Source organism: Arachis hypogaea, chromosome 5 (assembly GCF_003086295.3).
Source record: "Arachis hypogaea cultivar Tifrunner chromosome 5, arahy.Tifrunner.gnm2.J5K5, whole genome shotgun sequence".
In the NCBI taxonomy this organism is placed as follows: Eukaryota; Viridiplantae; Streptophyta; class Magnoliopsida; order Fabales; family Fabaceae; genus Arachis; species Arachis hypogaea.
This window is the reverse complement of record NC_092040.1, coordinates 50,034,352-50,045,775: the sequence shown is the minus strand read 5'-3', so window position 1 is coordinate 50,045,775 and position 11,424 is coordinate 50,034,352. Positions and strand designations below refer to the sequence as shown.

At 39.0% G+C, this 11,424-nt stretch overlaps 2 non-coding genes across 2 annotated transcripts; one reads left to right on the top strand and one right to left on the bottom strand.

Moving 5' to 3' along the window:
• The first annotated feature begins 3,131 nt into the window (after window positions 1–3,131).
• LOC112804419 (small nucleolar RNA R71) lies at window positions 3,132–3,235 on the top strand. The gene has a single exon (XR_003203030.1). It is a non-coding gene; the product is annotated as a small nucleolar RNA R71 (small nucleolar RNA).
• A 6,579-nt stretch (window positions 3,236–9,814) lies between these two features.
• On the bottom strand, window positions 9,815–9,922 carry LOC112804165 (small nucleolar RNA R71). Its single transcript, XR_003202783.1, has one exon. It is a non-coding gene; the product is annotated as a small nucleolar RNA R71 (small nucleolar RNA).
• Window positions 9,923–11,424: the final 1,502 nt, after the last annotated feature.

Genomic DNA, 11,424 nt, shown 5'->3' with positions numbered 1-11,424 from the left:
TTTTCTTTTATTTTTGGAAACAGAACAAGCATGGCAAGCATTTGTTTAAGAAGGTGAAGTTATATCCAAACATCTAGGCATTCACTTTATTCAAAGCAGTAAACAGACAAACATACTAAGAATTTCACATAAACTCAAATGACTTAAAATGAAAGAAAGCTCATAAAGACAATTCACAAACTATTATTTGCTTATTAAGGAACAAGACCACCTTTCATTTGTTGCTTGGTTCTTTTTGATTCTTGGGGTCCTGCTTCTTCTTGCTTCTTACCTCTTTTTGACCACTTGTACTTCCTTTGTCTTTTTCATCCATTCTTATCCTTACTTTTGTATCTGCACAAACAAACAAATTTGCTATCATTTTTTTTCGGTCCATGTGAATAATGAATAGCACTTGCACATGTTTTTCATTCTTTTTGAATTGTAAATCAATGATTGACTTCATGAGCTTATAGCCGTGACCTTTGTATGTATGCACACTTATTACTGGACACCAAACTTAGTGTTTGGTAATGTCTCCTGATGACATGAAATCCATGTTGGTTGTCCTTAATGAATGTGCATAATTCTAATAAATCATAGTCACTTTGGCTCTTTGATCCTAAACAATTTTACTACCTAAAGTAATTGAAATCAAAGTATTAAAACATGCAAATGGTATACTTGTCATGAATTTCTAAATCCAGAGGAACTTCTTGCTTTTCATTAACTTTGTTCAAAGAGGAACACCAAACTTAATGCTTGGTTGTGCACCTTGAATGAAGGATTGAATACAATTTGAATAAGATTTGGGAGTGCCTTCAGGCACACCAAACTTAGAGACCAATTGTATTTTACATGTAATGTTTAGTGCACCTTATCAACAGTTGTCCTGAGGATTCAAGTTCATGCATAAGAAACCATGCTTTATTAGATGCAGAGCAAAACAATAAAGAGTAAGGATACTAAAACATGGGTTGCCTCCCATGAAGCGCTTCTTTAACGTCACTAGCTTGACGGTTGTCCCTTGTTAGGGTGGATTGTAGTGCTTGATGTCCTCTCCTCTCACTATGAAAACGTCCCCATTTGATTCCTTCATGATTTCCAAATGTTCCATAGAAAGAACTTTCCTGATTATGAACACTTGAGGGAGCTGGGAAGGAATGGGTTTGAGGCCAGGTGGGATTGGCAGATAATGAGTTGATATCACTTTATCTCCCGGAGAGAAACCTTCAGTGGGAATTTTCTTGTTCCTCCACCCTCTTGGCAATTTCTTTACAACTCTTCCCTCTCTCTTGAGGATTTCTTTATTGACCCTTATGCCAGGAGGATCTTTCTGAGCTGTTTCTATTGATTTTTGTGGCTTTAACTCTTGCAATTCTTGTTTGCCTTCCAAGGACTGTTTCAGAGTTTCAGCTGCTGGATTGCTTTCCTCCAAACACAGATGGCTACTATCATCCATAGGCTTTTCAGGTTCTGGTTCAGGCTCAGATGCAGGTTTGAAAACATGGAAAATGAGCTGTTCATCATGTACTCTCAAAATTAGCTCTCCTTGTTCTATATCTATGAGTGCTCTAGCAGTGGCTAGAAATGGCCTTCCCAGAATGATAGGGTGTAGGTAACTTTCCTCCATGTCCAAAATGACAAAGTCTGTGGGGAAGAAATAATTTCCCACTTTCACCAGCACATTCTCAACTACCCCTTCAGCTTGCTTTTGAGTTTTGTCAGCCAATTGTATGATTACATCAGTGGATCTCACCTCATTCAGTTGTAGCCTCTTCATAAGAGTCAGAGGCATCACATTTATGCTAGCTCCTAAATCACAGAATCCTCTGTCAATTTTTGTTTCCCCTATGATGCAGGGGATATGAAAACTTCCTGGGTCTGTTTTCTTAGAGACTATGTCTTTCTTGATGAGGGCACTGCATTCTTTGTTCATTATTACAGTTTGTCCTCCCTTCAAAACTCTTTTCTTGCTCAGCAATTCCTTCAAATACTTGATATGTGTAGGCATCTGCTGGAGAATCTCAAGAAAGGGAATATTGATATGGAGAGACTTAAATGTCTCTAAAAACCTTGAATATGTTTTCCCTTTTTCACCTCCTCCTAACCTCTGAGGAAATGGTGCTTTTGGTTGGTATGTTTCCAGCATGCCTTTATTTTTCAGTTTCTTGGCTTGCTCAGTTTCACTTTCCTGCTTAGCTTCTTCCACACCTTCCTTCGAAATTTCTGGCTCCTGTTCTGAGGGTCTGATTTCTTCTTCTTCTGAGACTTCCTTCAATATGGTGATGGCCTTGCATTCTTCCCATCTCACTCCCTTTTGTTCCCCTTTAGGATTCTTTTCTGTGTCACTAGGGAACACTGCAGTTGACTTGGGGGCCTGTTGAGATAGCTCTCCTACTTGAGTCTCCATCCTCTTGAGTTTTTCACCATGGTTCCTTAAGGTAGATCTCACATCCTCCCTAAAGCTTTTCAACTCACTTATGTCCTGACCCATGTTTGCTAGCATTCCTTCTATCCTGTTTAATTGATCTTGAAATTGTTGGTTCGGATTAGGTTGGGCAGGTTGATTATTTTGGCCATGATATGGTGGTTGGGAGTAAGTGTTTTGTGGGGCTTGGTATGATCTTTGGTTGGAGTTTTGGTATGTGGAATTGTTATGTTGGTTGGGGTTGTAAGGTTTGTGGTTTTGTGGTTGGGTTTGCTGGTTTCCCCACCCAAAGTTTGGGTGGTTTTTCCAGCCTGGGTTGTAAGTGTTGGAATGTGGATCATATGGTTGCCTTTGTTGATTTCCCACATAGTTGGCCTCTTCCCAATCACCTCCTTCAGTGCTTACTTCCTCTTGGTCTTATGTGTGTATTGCAGCCACTTGATTTGTTTTTAAGTTCCTGGTGAGCTCTGCTAGTTGCTTGGCAAACACCTTGTTTTGGGCTAGAATTGTATCAACATGGTTCAGCTCCATGACTCCCTTAGTGTTGTGTCTCTCTGAAGCATAGTAGTACTCATTCTCAGCCACTGTCTCAATCACTTCAATGGCTTCTTCCACAGTCTTCTTCCTGTTCAATGAACCTCCTGATGAATGGTCTACAGCCTTCCTTGATTCATAAGAAAGTCCATCATAGAAAATATGCAATTGCACCCAGTCATGGAACATGTCTGGTGGGCATTTCCTTGTCAAATCCTTGAATCTCTCCCATGCCTCGTAGAGAGTTTCACCCTCTTGTTGTCTAAAAGTCTGAACCTCAGATCGAAGCCTATTGACCTTTTGTGGGGGGTAGAAACGTGCCAGAAACTTGCTTTCCACCTCATCCCAGGTTGTTAGGCTCCCCCTTGGAAATGATTCCAGCCACTTAGCTGCCTTGTCCCTAAGTGAAAATGGGAACAAGAGCAGTTTGTAGGCATCTTCCTGAACTCCATTGGACTTCACAGTGTCGCAAATTCTCAGGAATTTTGTGAGATGTTGGTTTGGATCTTCATTAACACTACCACCAAATGAACAATGATCCTCCACCAGTGATATTAGCTGTGGTTTGAGTTCAAAATTGTTGGCCTGAATGGGTGGTTTCTGAATGCTGCTACCACAATTCCCAGAGGTTGGGTTTATGTATGAACCAAGAACCCTCCTCTCGGGAATGGCATTGTTTCCATCAGCTCTCTCATGGTTGTGAACTTCTCTATCCATGTTGAGATCTAGAGCTTCCTCAAAATTGTCCTCAGATTCTCCTTCAGATTCTTCTTCTCCCAGTACTCTCTTCTTTCTTGCTTCCCTTCTAAGTTTATGAAGGGTCCTCTCTGGTTCGGTATATGGAGGAGTTGATGTCTCTCCTCTCCTACCTGTCATACAAGAACACAGCACAGGCAACAAACAAGTGAAATACTCTTGGTTAATGGAAGAGTATGGTTAGAGCAGTTGAGGAATTAATTCAAATAGTTAGTGGGTCAGTGAGTTAGTTGCTTGAATTTAAAGGCATAAAGAAAGAAAGCAAGTAACAGAGTGCAGAAATTAAAATTCAACAAGTAACTTGAACTGAATTAACAACACAAGAAAAATGCTCAATCTAGTTAACTTCCAATTTGAGAATTGTCAATCGAAAACCAATCCCCGGCAACGGCGCCATAAACTTGATAGCCATAAACTTGATAGCTACGATTTTAGGAAATTGCACAATCGGCAAAAATTCCTTCCGGCAAGTGCACCGGTTATCGTCAAGTAAAAACTCACAATAGAGTGAGGTCGAATCCCACAAGGATTGGTTGAGTGAGCAATTCGGATTAGAAGTGTGTTCTAGTTGAGCGGAATCAAGATTTAGATGAGAATTGCGGAATGTAAAATTGCATGAATTAAAGAGCGAGAAGCTAAATTGCTGAAATTAAAAGGGGATGGGGGTGATTGCATGAATTTAATTGCAGAGTGTAAAGAGAAAGTGTAGATCAGAAATGGGGAATTCATTGGGTTTCAGGAGATATTGAGATCTCCGAATCAAAACATTTTTATCCCTTCCTCAACCAATGCATTCATTGAATTTTGCTTGGCAATCTTATATGATTGGATCCCAATCCCTTGGCTCACCAATTCTCTCTAAAAACAAACAAATTCCCAATCCCTTGGTTTAAATGTTCATAAGAAGAGATGATGCTCGATCACTGATTATACCACACAGTTTCATGAACCACAATTTGGTAGGATTACATGTCACAATATCCATCCAAACCCCAATCCAATTCACTGTGAGAAAGCTTCTCTAGCATGAATCCTCCATTCCTTTCCCAAGGTTCCGAAGGATTCCAATTATGGATAGTCTCTTTCCCAAGACAACTAACCAATGGAATTTAGATCGAGAAGCTTTCTAACAAAATTCAAGAGAAAAGATTGAAGAAGAAGATAAAAACTATTATTGATTCATTGAATTACAATAGAGCTCCCTAACCCAATGAAAGGGGTTTAGTGAGTCATAGCTCTGAATTCAATTACAAAAAGTATCAAAACTAGCAAAAATGATCCAAAAGTTAAAAGTCCCCCCCAAAAGTAAAAGTAAAAGTCCTTTCTAACTTAAATTCTATCCTATTTATACACTTTCTAAATTGAGCTTCTGTTGTGTTTCTTGGGCTTTGAGGCCTTTCCTTGATTTCCTTTTGCTTTGGGTTTATGATCCATAATCCTGATGAGGCTTGCTGATCCAATTCTGTAACATTCATTGAGCCAACTTAGTGATAATCAAGTAATGACACATGACTCAACAAATTGAAATTCCAGACTCATCAATTCTTCAGGCCCAATCCCATAAACCATAATATTCAATTGGGTTTCATACCAGAGTATGTTTAAGTTAATGTTTGTGCTCAAGTGCTAACTTAAACTGCAATATCTTTGGCCCAGAAACCCTTTCAAAAAGTGGCGTTTAAGTTGTAGTTTAAGCTTCAGTTTAAGGTTAAACTGAAGCTTAAACGTGGAAATGGAAGAAGGCAACCCTGGAGGGTAAATAGTCGAACACGTTTAAGCTTCAGTTTAAGGTTAAACTGAAGCTTAAACGTGGAAATGAAGATTGCAACCCTGGAGGAGAAATTGGGTCGAACACGTTTAAGCTCCAGTTTAACCTTAAACTGGAGCTTAAACGTAGGAATGAAGAAAGCAACCCAGGAGGAGAAATGTCAAACACGTTTAAGCTCCAGTTTAAGCTTAAACTGGAGCTTAAACGTGGAAATGGTTCCCTGGAGGAAAATTCTGGTCGAACACGTTTAAGCTCCATTTTAAGGTTAAACTGGAGCTTAAACGTGGAAATGCTCCTTGGTGCAATTCTCATTCTGGCGTTTAACTTCCAGTTTAAGGTTAAACTGGAGGTTAAACGCCAGTTTCAGCATTCCTCAGCTTTCATGATTTTGGCGTTTAAGCTCTAGTTTAAGGTTAAACTTGCTTAAACTGGAGCTTAAACTGGAGCTTAAACTTGCTTAAACTGGAGCTTAAACTCCATATGTGATATTCAAGCTTCCTTTATTGATTTTGTTGCTTCCTTGCCTAACCTCTTCTTCCCTGAAATCATCCAAACAACTGCATCAAAGTCTTACAAAATTTCATGAGAAATCTTCCATTCATAGCATTCAAGTAATATAACTAAAAACTCATGAAATTTGCATCAAAATCATACTGTTTGGATGGTTCATTTCTTTGTTATTCATTTAACCATTCTTGGTTACTTTAAGCTCAAGAAAATGCATAAAACAACTAAAACTAACAGAAAAATGCTAGTGAAACTAGCCTAAGATGCCTTGGCATCAATAATAAATGTATTCTCTTTTATGAAGCATCGTGTTCATGTCCGAATTGTCGTTAAAGATTTTGTTTTCGACACCATCGCACTCTTTGACTCAGGTGCAGATTCAAACTGTATTAAGAAAGGTCTGATCCCCACAAAATATTTCGAAAAGTCTACTGAACATCTTAGCACAATAACAGGCGAAAGGCTAAGTATCAATTTTAAACTAATCGATGTTTTTGTTGAAAAGGGTAATCTTAGAATTCCCATCAAATTCATCATAGCAAAGAATATCAAAAATGATGTAGTCTTGGGGACACCTTTCATAATCCTTTTGTTTCCATATCTGGTAGATTTTCCTGGACTAACCTCTTTTGTTGTAGGACAGGTAACTTTCTTTGAGTTCCTAGACTCGCCAAAGCAGAGATCTCTAAACTTAATTGAATCCAAAACCAAACAGATTTGCTTTTTGAAATAAGAAATCTCTTTTCAAAACCCTTGAATCACAACTTTCTCAACCAAAGATTCAAGATAAAATCAAAAATATTTCAAATCAAATTGAAAAGTCTATCTGTTCTAATTTGCCTCATGCCTTCTAGAATAGGAAAGAACACATTGTTGATCTTCCCTATGAAAAAAATTTCAAGGAATCAAAAATCCCTACAAAAGCCCATCTCATTCAGATGAATGAGCAGCTTTTGCAGCATTGTCAAAAAGAAATTGAAGATCTTTTGGATAAAGGATTAATTCGTCCTAGCAAGAGTCCTTGGTCCTGTTTTGCTTTTTATGTCAATAAACAAGCTGAGATAGAACGAGGAACCCCTAGACTTGTCATCAATTACAAACCTTTGAACCAAGCTTTGCAATGGATTCATTATCCTATCCCAAACAAAAAGGATTTGCTTAATAGATTAAACTCCGCAAACATTTTTTCAAACTTTGATATGAAATCCGGTTTTTGGCAAATCCAAATCACAGAATCAGACCAATATAAAATGGCATTTATAGTTCTATTTGGTCAATATGAATGGAATGTAATGCCTTTTGGTCTGAAAAATGCCCCATCTGAATTTCAAAAAATCATGAATGAGATCTTCAACCCAAACTCAAACTCTGCAATCGTTTATATTGATGATGTCTTAATCTTTTTCCAAATTTTAGATGAACATTTCAAGCATGTTAAAAATTTTATGTACATCATCCAAAAAATGGTCTGGCTGTCTCTAAATCAAAAATTGTTCTTTTCCAAACAAAATTCTATTTTCTTGGTCATATGATTTTCCAAGGAACTATAACTCCAATTGAAAGATCGATTGTGTTTGCAGAAAAGTTTCTAGATTATATCGTTGATAAACTTCAGCTCCAGAGGTTCCTAGGATGTCTCAATTATGTATCAGATTTTATCCTAAATCTTAACAATCTCATTAAGCCTCTCCATGATAGGCTTAAGAAAAATCCTCCACCATTGACAAACAAGCATTCTGATATTATCAGATTTCTTCCTTGTCTTTACCTACCTGTTCCTTATGCATTCAAGATAGTGGAAATAGATGCATCAAATTTAGGATATGGGGGTGATGAGCGGATAATTTATACGCTTTTTGGCATTATTTTTAGTATGTTTTTAGTATGTTTTTTTTAGTTAGTTTTTATTATATTTTTATTAGTTTTTATTTAAAATTCACTTTTTTGGGCTTTACCATGAGTTTGTGTTTTTTTCTGTGATTTCAGGTCTTTTCTGGCTGAAATTGAAGGACCTGAGCAAAAATCTAATTCAAAGGATAAAAAGGACTGCAGATGCTGTTGGATTCTAACCTCCCTGCACTCGAAGTAGATTTTCTGGAGCTAAAAAAACACAATTGGCGCGCTCTCAATTGCGTTGGAAAGTAGACATTCTGGACTTTCCAGCAATGTATAATAGTCCATACTTTGCCCGAGATTTGATGGCCCAAACCGGCGTTCCAAGTCAGCTCAAGAATTCTGGCGTAAAACGCCAGAACTGGCACAAGAATGGGAGTTAAACGCCCAAACTGGCACAAAAGCTGGCGTTTAACTCCAAGAAAAGTTTCTACACATGAAAGCTTCAATGCTCACCCCAAGCACACACCAAGTGGGCCCGAAAGTGGATTTTTATGTCATTTACTCATCTTTGTAAACCCTAAGCTACTAGTTCTCTACAAATAGGACCTTTTGCTATTGTATTTGACATTTATTGATCACTTTAGATCTTAGGATCATCTTTGGACATCTAGTTCTTAGATTATGGGAGGCTGGCCTCACGGCCATGCCTAGACCTTGTTCTTATGTATTTTCAACGGTGGCGTTTCTACACACCATAGATTAAGGTGTGGAGCTCTGTTGTACCTCGAGTATTAATGCAATTACTATTGTTCTTCTATTCAATTCAGCTTATTCTTGTTCTAAGATATTCATTTGCACCCAAGAACATGATGAATGTGATGATTATTTGATGCTCATCATCATTCTCACTTATGAACGCATGCCTGACAACCACTTCCGTTCTACATGCAAACAAGGCTTGAGTGGATATCTCTTGGATTCCTTAATCGGAATCTTCGTGGTATAAGCTAGAATTGATGGCGGCATTCAAGAGAATCTGGAAGGTCTAAACCTTGTCTATGGTATTCTGAGTAGGATTCAAGGATTGAATGACTGTGACGAGCTTCAAACTCGCGATTGTGGGGCGTTAGTGACAGACGCAAAAGAATCACTGGATTCTGTTCCGACATGATCAAGAACCGACAGCTGAATAGCCGTGCTGCGACAGAGCGCGTTGAACATTTTCACTGAGAGGACGGGATTGTAGCCACTGACAACGGTGATGCCCAACATACAGCTTGCCATGGAAAGGAGTAAGAAGGATTGGATGAAGACAGTAGGAAAGCAGAGAGACGAAAGGGACATAGCATCTCCATACGCTTCTACCTCTTCCTTCTATTTTTCTTTTCCTCTGACACCTCAAGGAATCTCTATACTGTGACATAAAGGATTCCATATTTTCTTATTCTCTTCTCTTTCATATGAGCAGGAGCAAAGACAAAAGCATTCTTGTTGAGGCTGACCCTGAACCTGAAAGGACCTTGAAGCGAAAGCTAAGAGAAGCTAAAGCACTACTCTCTGCAGAGGACCTAACAGAAATCTTCAAACAAGAAGAAGACATGGCAGCCGAAAACAACAACAATGCCAACAATGCAAGGAAGGTGCTAGGTGACTTTACTGCACCTACTCCCGACTTCTATGGGAGAAGCATCTCTATCCCTGCCATTGGAGTAAACAACTTTGAGCTTAAGCCTCAATTAGTTTCTCTAATGCAACAGAATTGCAAGTTCCATAGACTTCCATTAGAAGATCCTCATCAGTTTTTAGCTGAATTCTTGCAAATCTGTGACACTGTCAAGACCAATGGGGTTGACCCTGAGGTCTATAGACTTATGCTATTCCCTTTTGCTGTAAGAGACAGAGCTAGGATATGGTTGGACTCACAACCTAAAGAAAGCCTGAACTCTTGGGAAAAGCTAGTCAATGCCTTCTTGGCAAAGTTCTTTCCACCTCAAAAATTGAGTAAGCTTAGAGTGGAAGTCCAAACCTTCAGACAGAAGGAAGGTGAATCCCTCTATGAAGCTTGGGAAAGATACAAACAATTGATCAGAAAGTGTCCTTCTGACATGCTTTCTGAGTGGAGCATCATAGGTATCTTCTATGATGGTCTGTCTGAACTGTCCAAGATGTCATTGGATAGCTCTGCTGGAGGATCTTTTCATCTGAAGAAGATGCCTGCAGAAGCTCAAGAACTCATTGAAATGGTTGCAAATAACCAATTCATGTACACTTCTAAAAGGAATCCTGTGAACAATGGGACGAATCAGAAGAAAGGAGTTCTTGAGATTGATACTCTGAATGCCATATTAGCTCAGAACAAAATATTGATTCAGCAAGTCAATATGATTTCTCAAAGTCTGTCTGGAATGCAAGCTGCACCAGGCAGTACTAAGGACGCTTCATCTGAAGAAGAAGCTTATGATCCTGAGAACCCTTCAAATGGAAGAGGTGAATTACATGGGAGAACCCTATGGAAACACCTATAATCCTTCATGGATAAATCATCCAAATCTCTCATGGAAGGATCAACAGAGACCTCAACAAGGCTTCAACAACAATAATAGTGGAAGAAACAGGTTTAGCAATGGCAAGCCTTTTCCATCATCTTCTCAGCAACAGACAGAGAATTCTAAGCAGAGCCACTCTGACTTAGCAATCATAGTCTCTAATCTAATCAAAATCACTCAAAGTTTCATGACTGAAACAAGGTCCTCCATTAGAAACTTGGAGGCACAAGTGTGTCAGCTGAGTAAGAAAGTTACTGAACTCCCTCCTAGTACTCTTCCAAGCAACACAGAAGAGAATACAAAAGGAGAGTGCAAGGCCATCAACATGGCCGAACTTGGAGAGGAGAAAGAGGCAGTGAGCGCCACTGAGGAAGACCTCAATGGACGTCTACTGGCCTCCAATGAGTTCCCTAATGAGGAACCTTGGGAATCTGAGGCTCACACTGAGACCATAGAGATTCCATTGGATTTACTTCTGCCATTCATGAGCTCTGATGAGTATTCCTCCTCTGAAGAGGATAAAGATGTCACTGAAGAGCAAGTTGCTAAATACCTTGGAGCAATCATGAAGCTAAATGACAAGTTATTTGGTAATGAGACTTGGGAGGATGAACCCCATTTGCTCACCAAAGAACTGGATAACTTGACTAGGCAGAAATTACCTCAAAAGAGACAGGACCCTGGAAAGTTCTCAATACCTTGTACAGTAGGCACCATGACCTTCAAGAAGGCTCTGCGTGACCTAGGGTCAAGCATAAACCTCATGCCTCTCTCTGTATTGGAGAAGTGGTGCACGAATTTGTAATCCGCACAACTAACCAGCAAGTGCACTGGGTCGTCCAAGTAATACCTTACGTGAGTAAGGGTCGATCCCACGGAGATTATTGGTTTGAAGCAATCTATGTTTATTTTATTAATCCTAGTCAGGATGCCAATAGGATTAATTCGTTTTAATGATAAGAAGTCAAAGTATTTGGAATAAGGAATTGTTACTTTATTGATGGAGAATATGTTGGAGTTTTGGAGATGCTTTGCCCTCTGATTCTCAACTTTTCCTTGAAATCCTT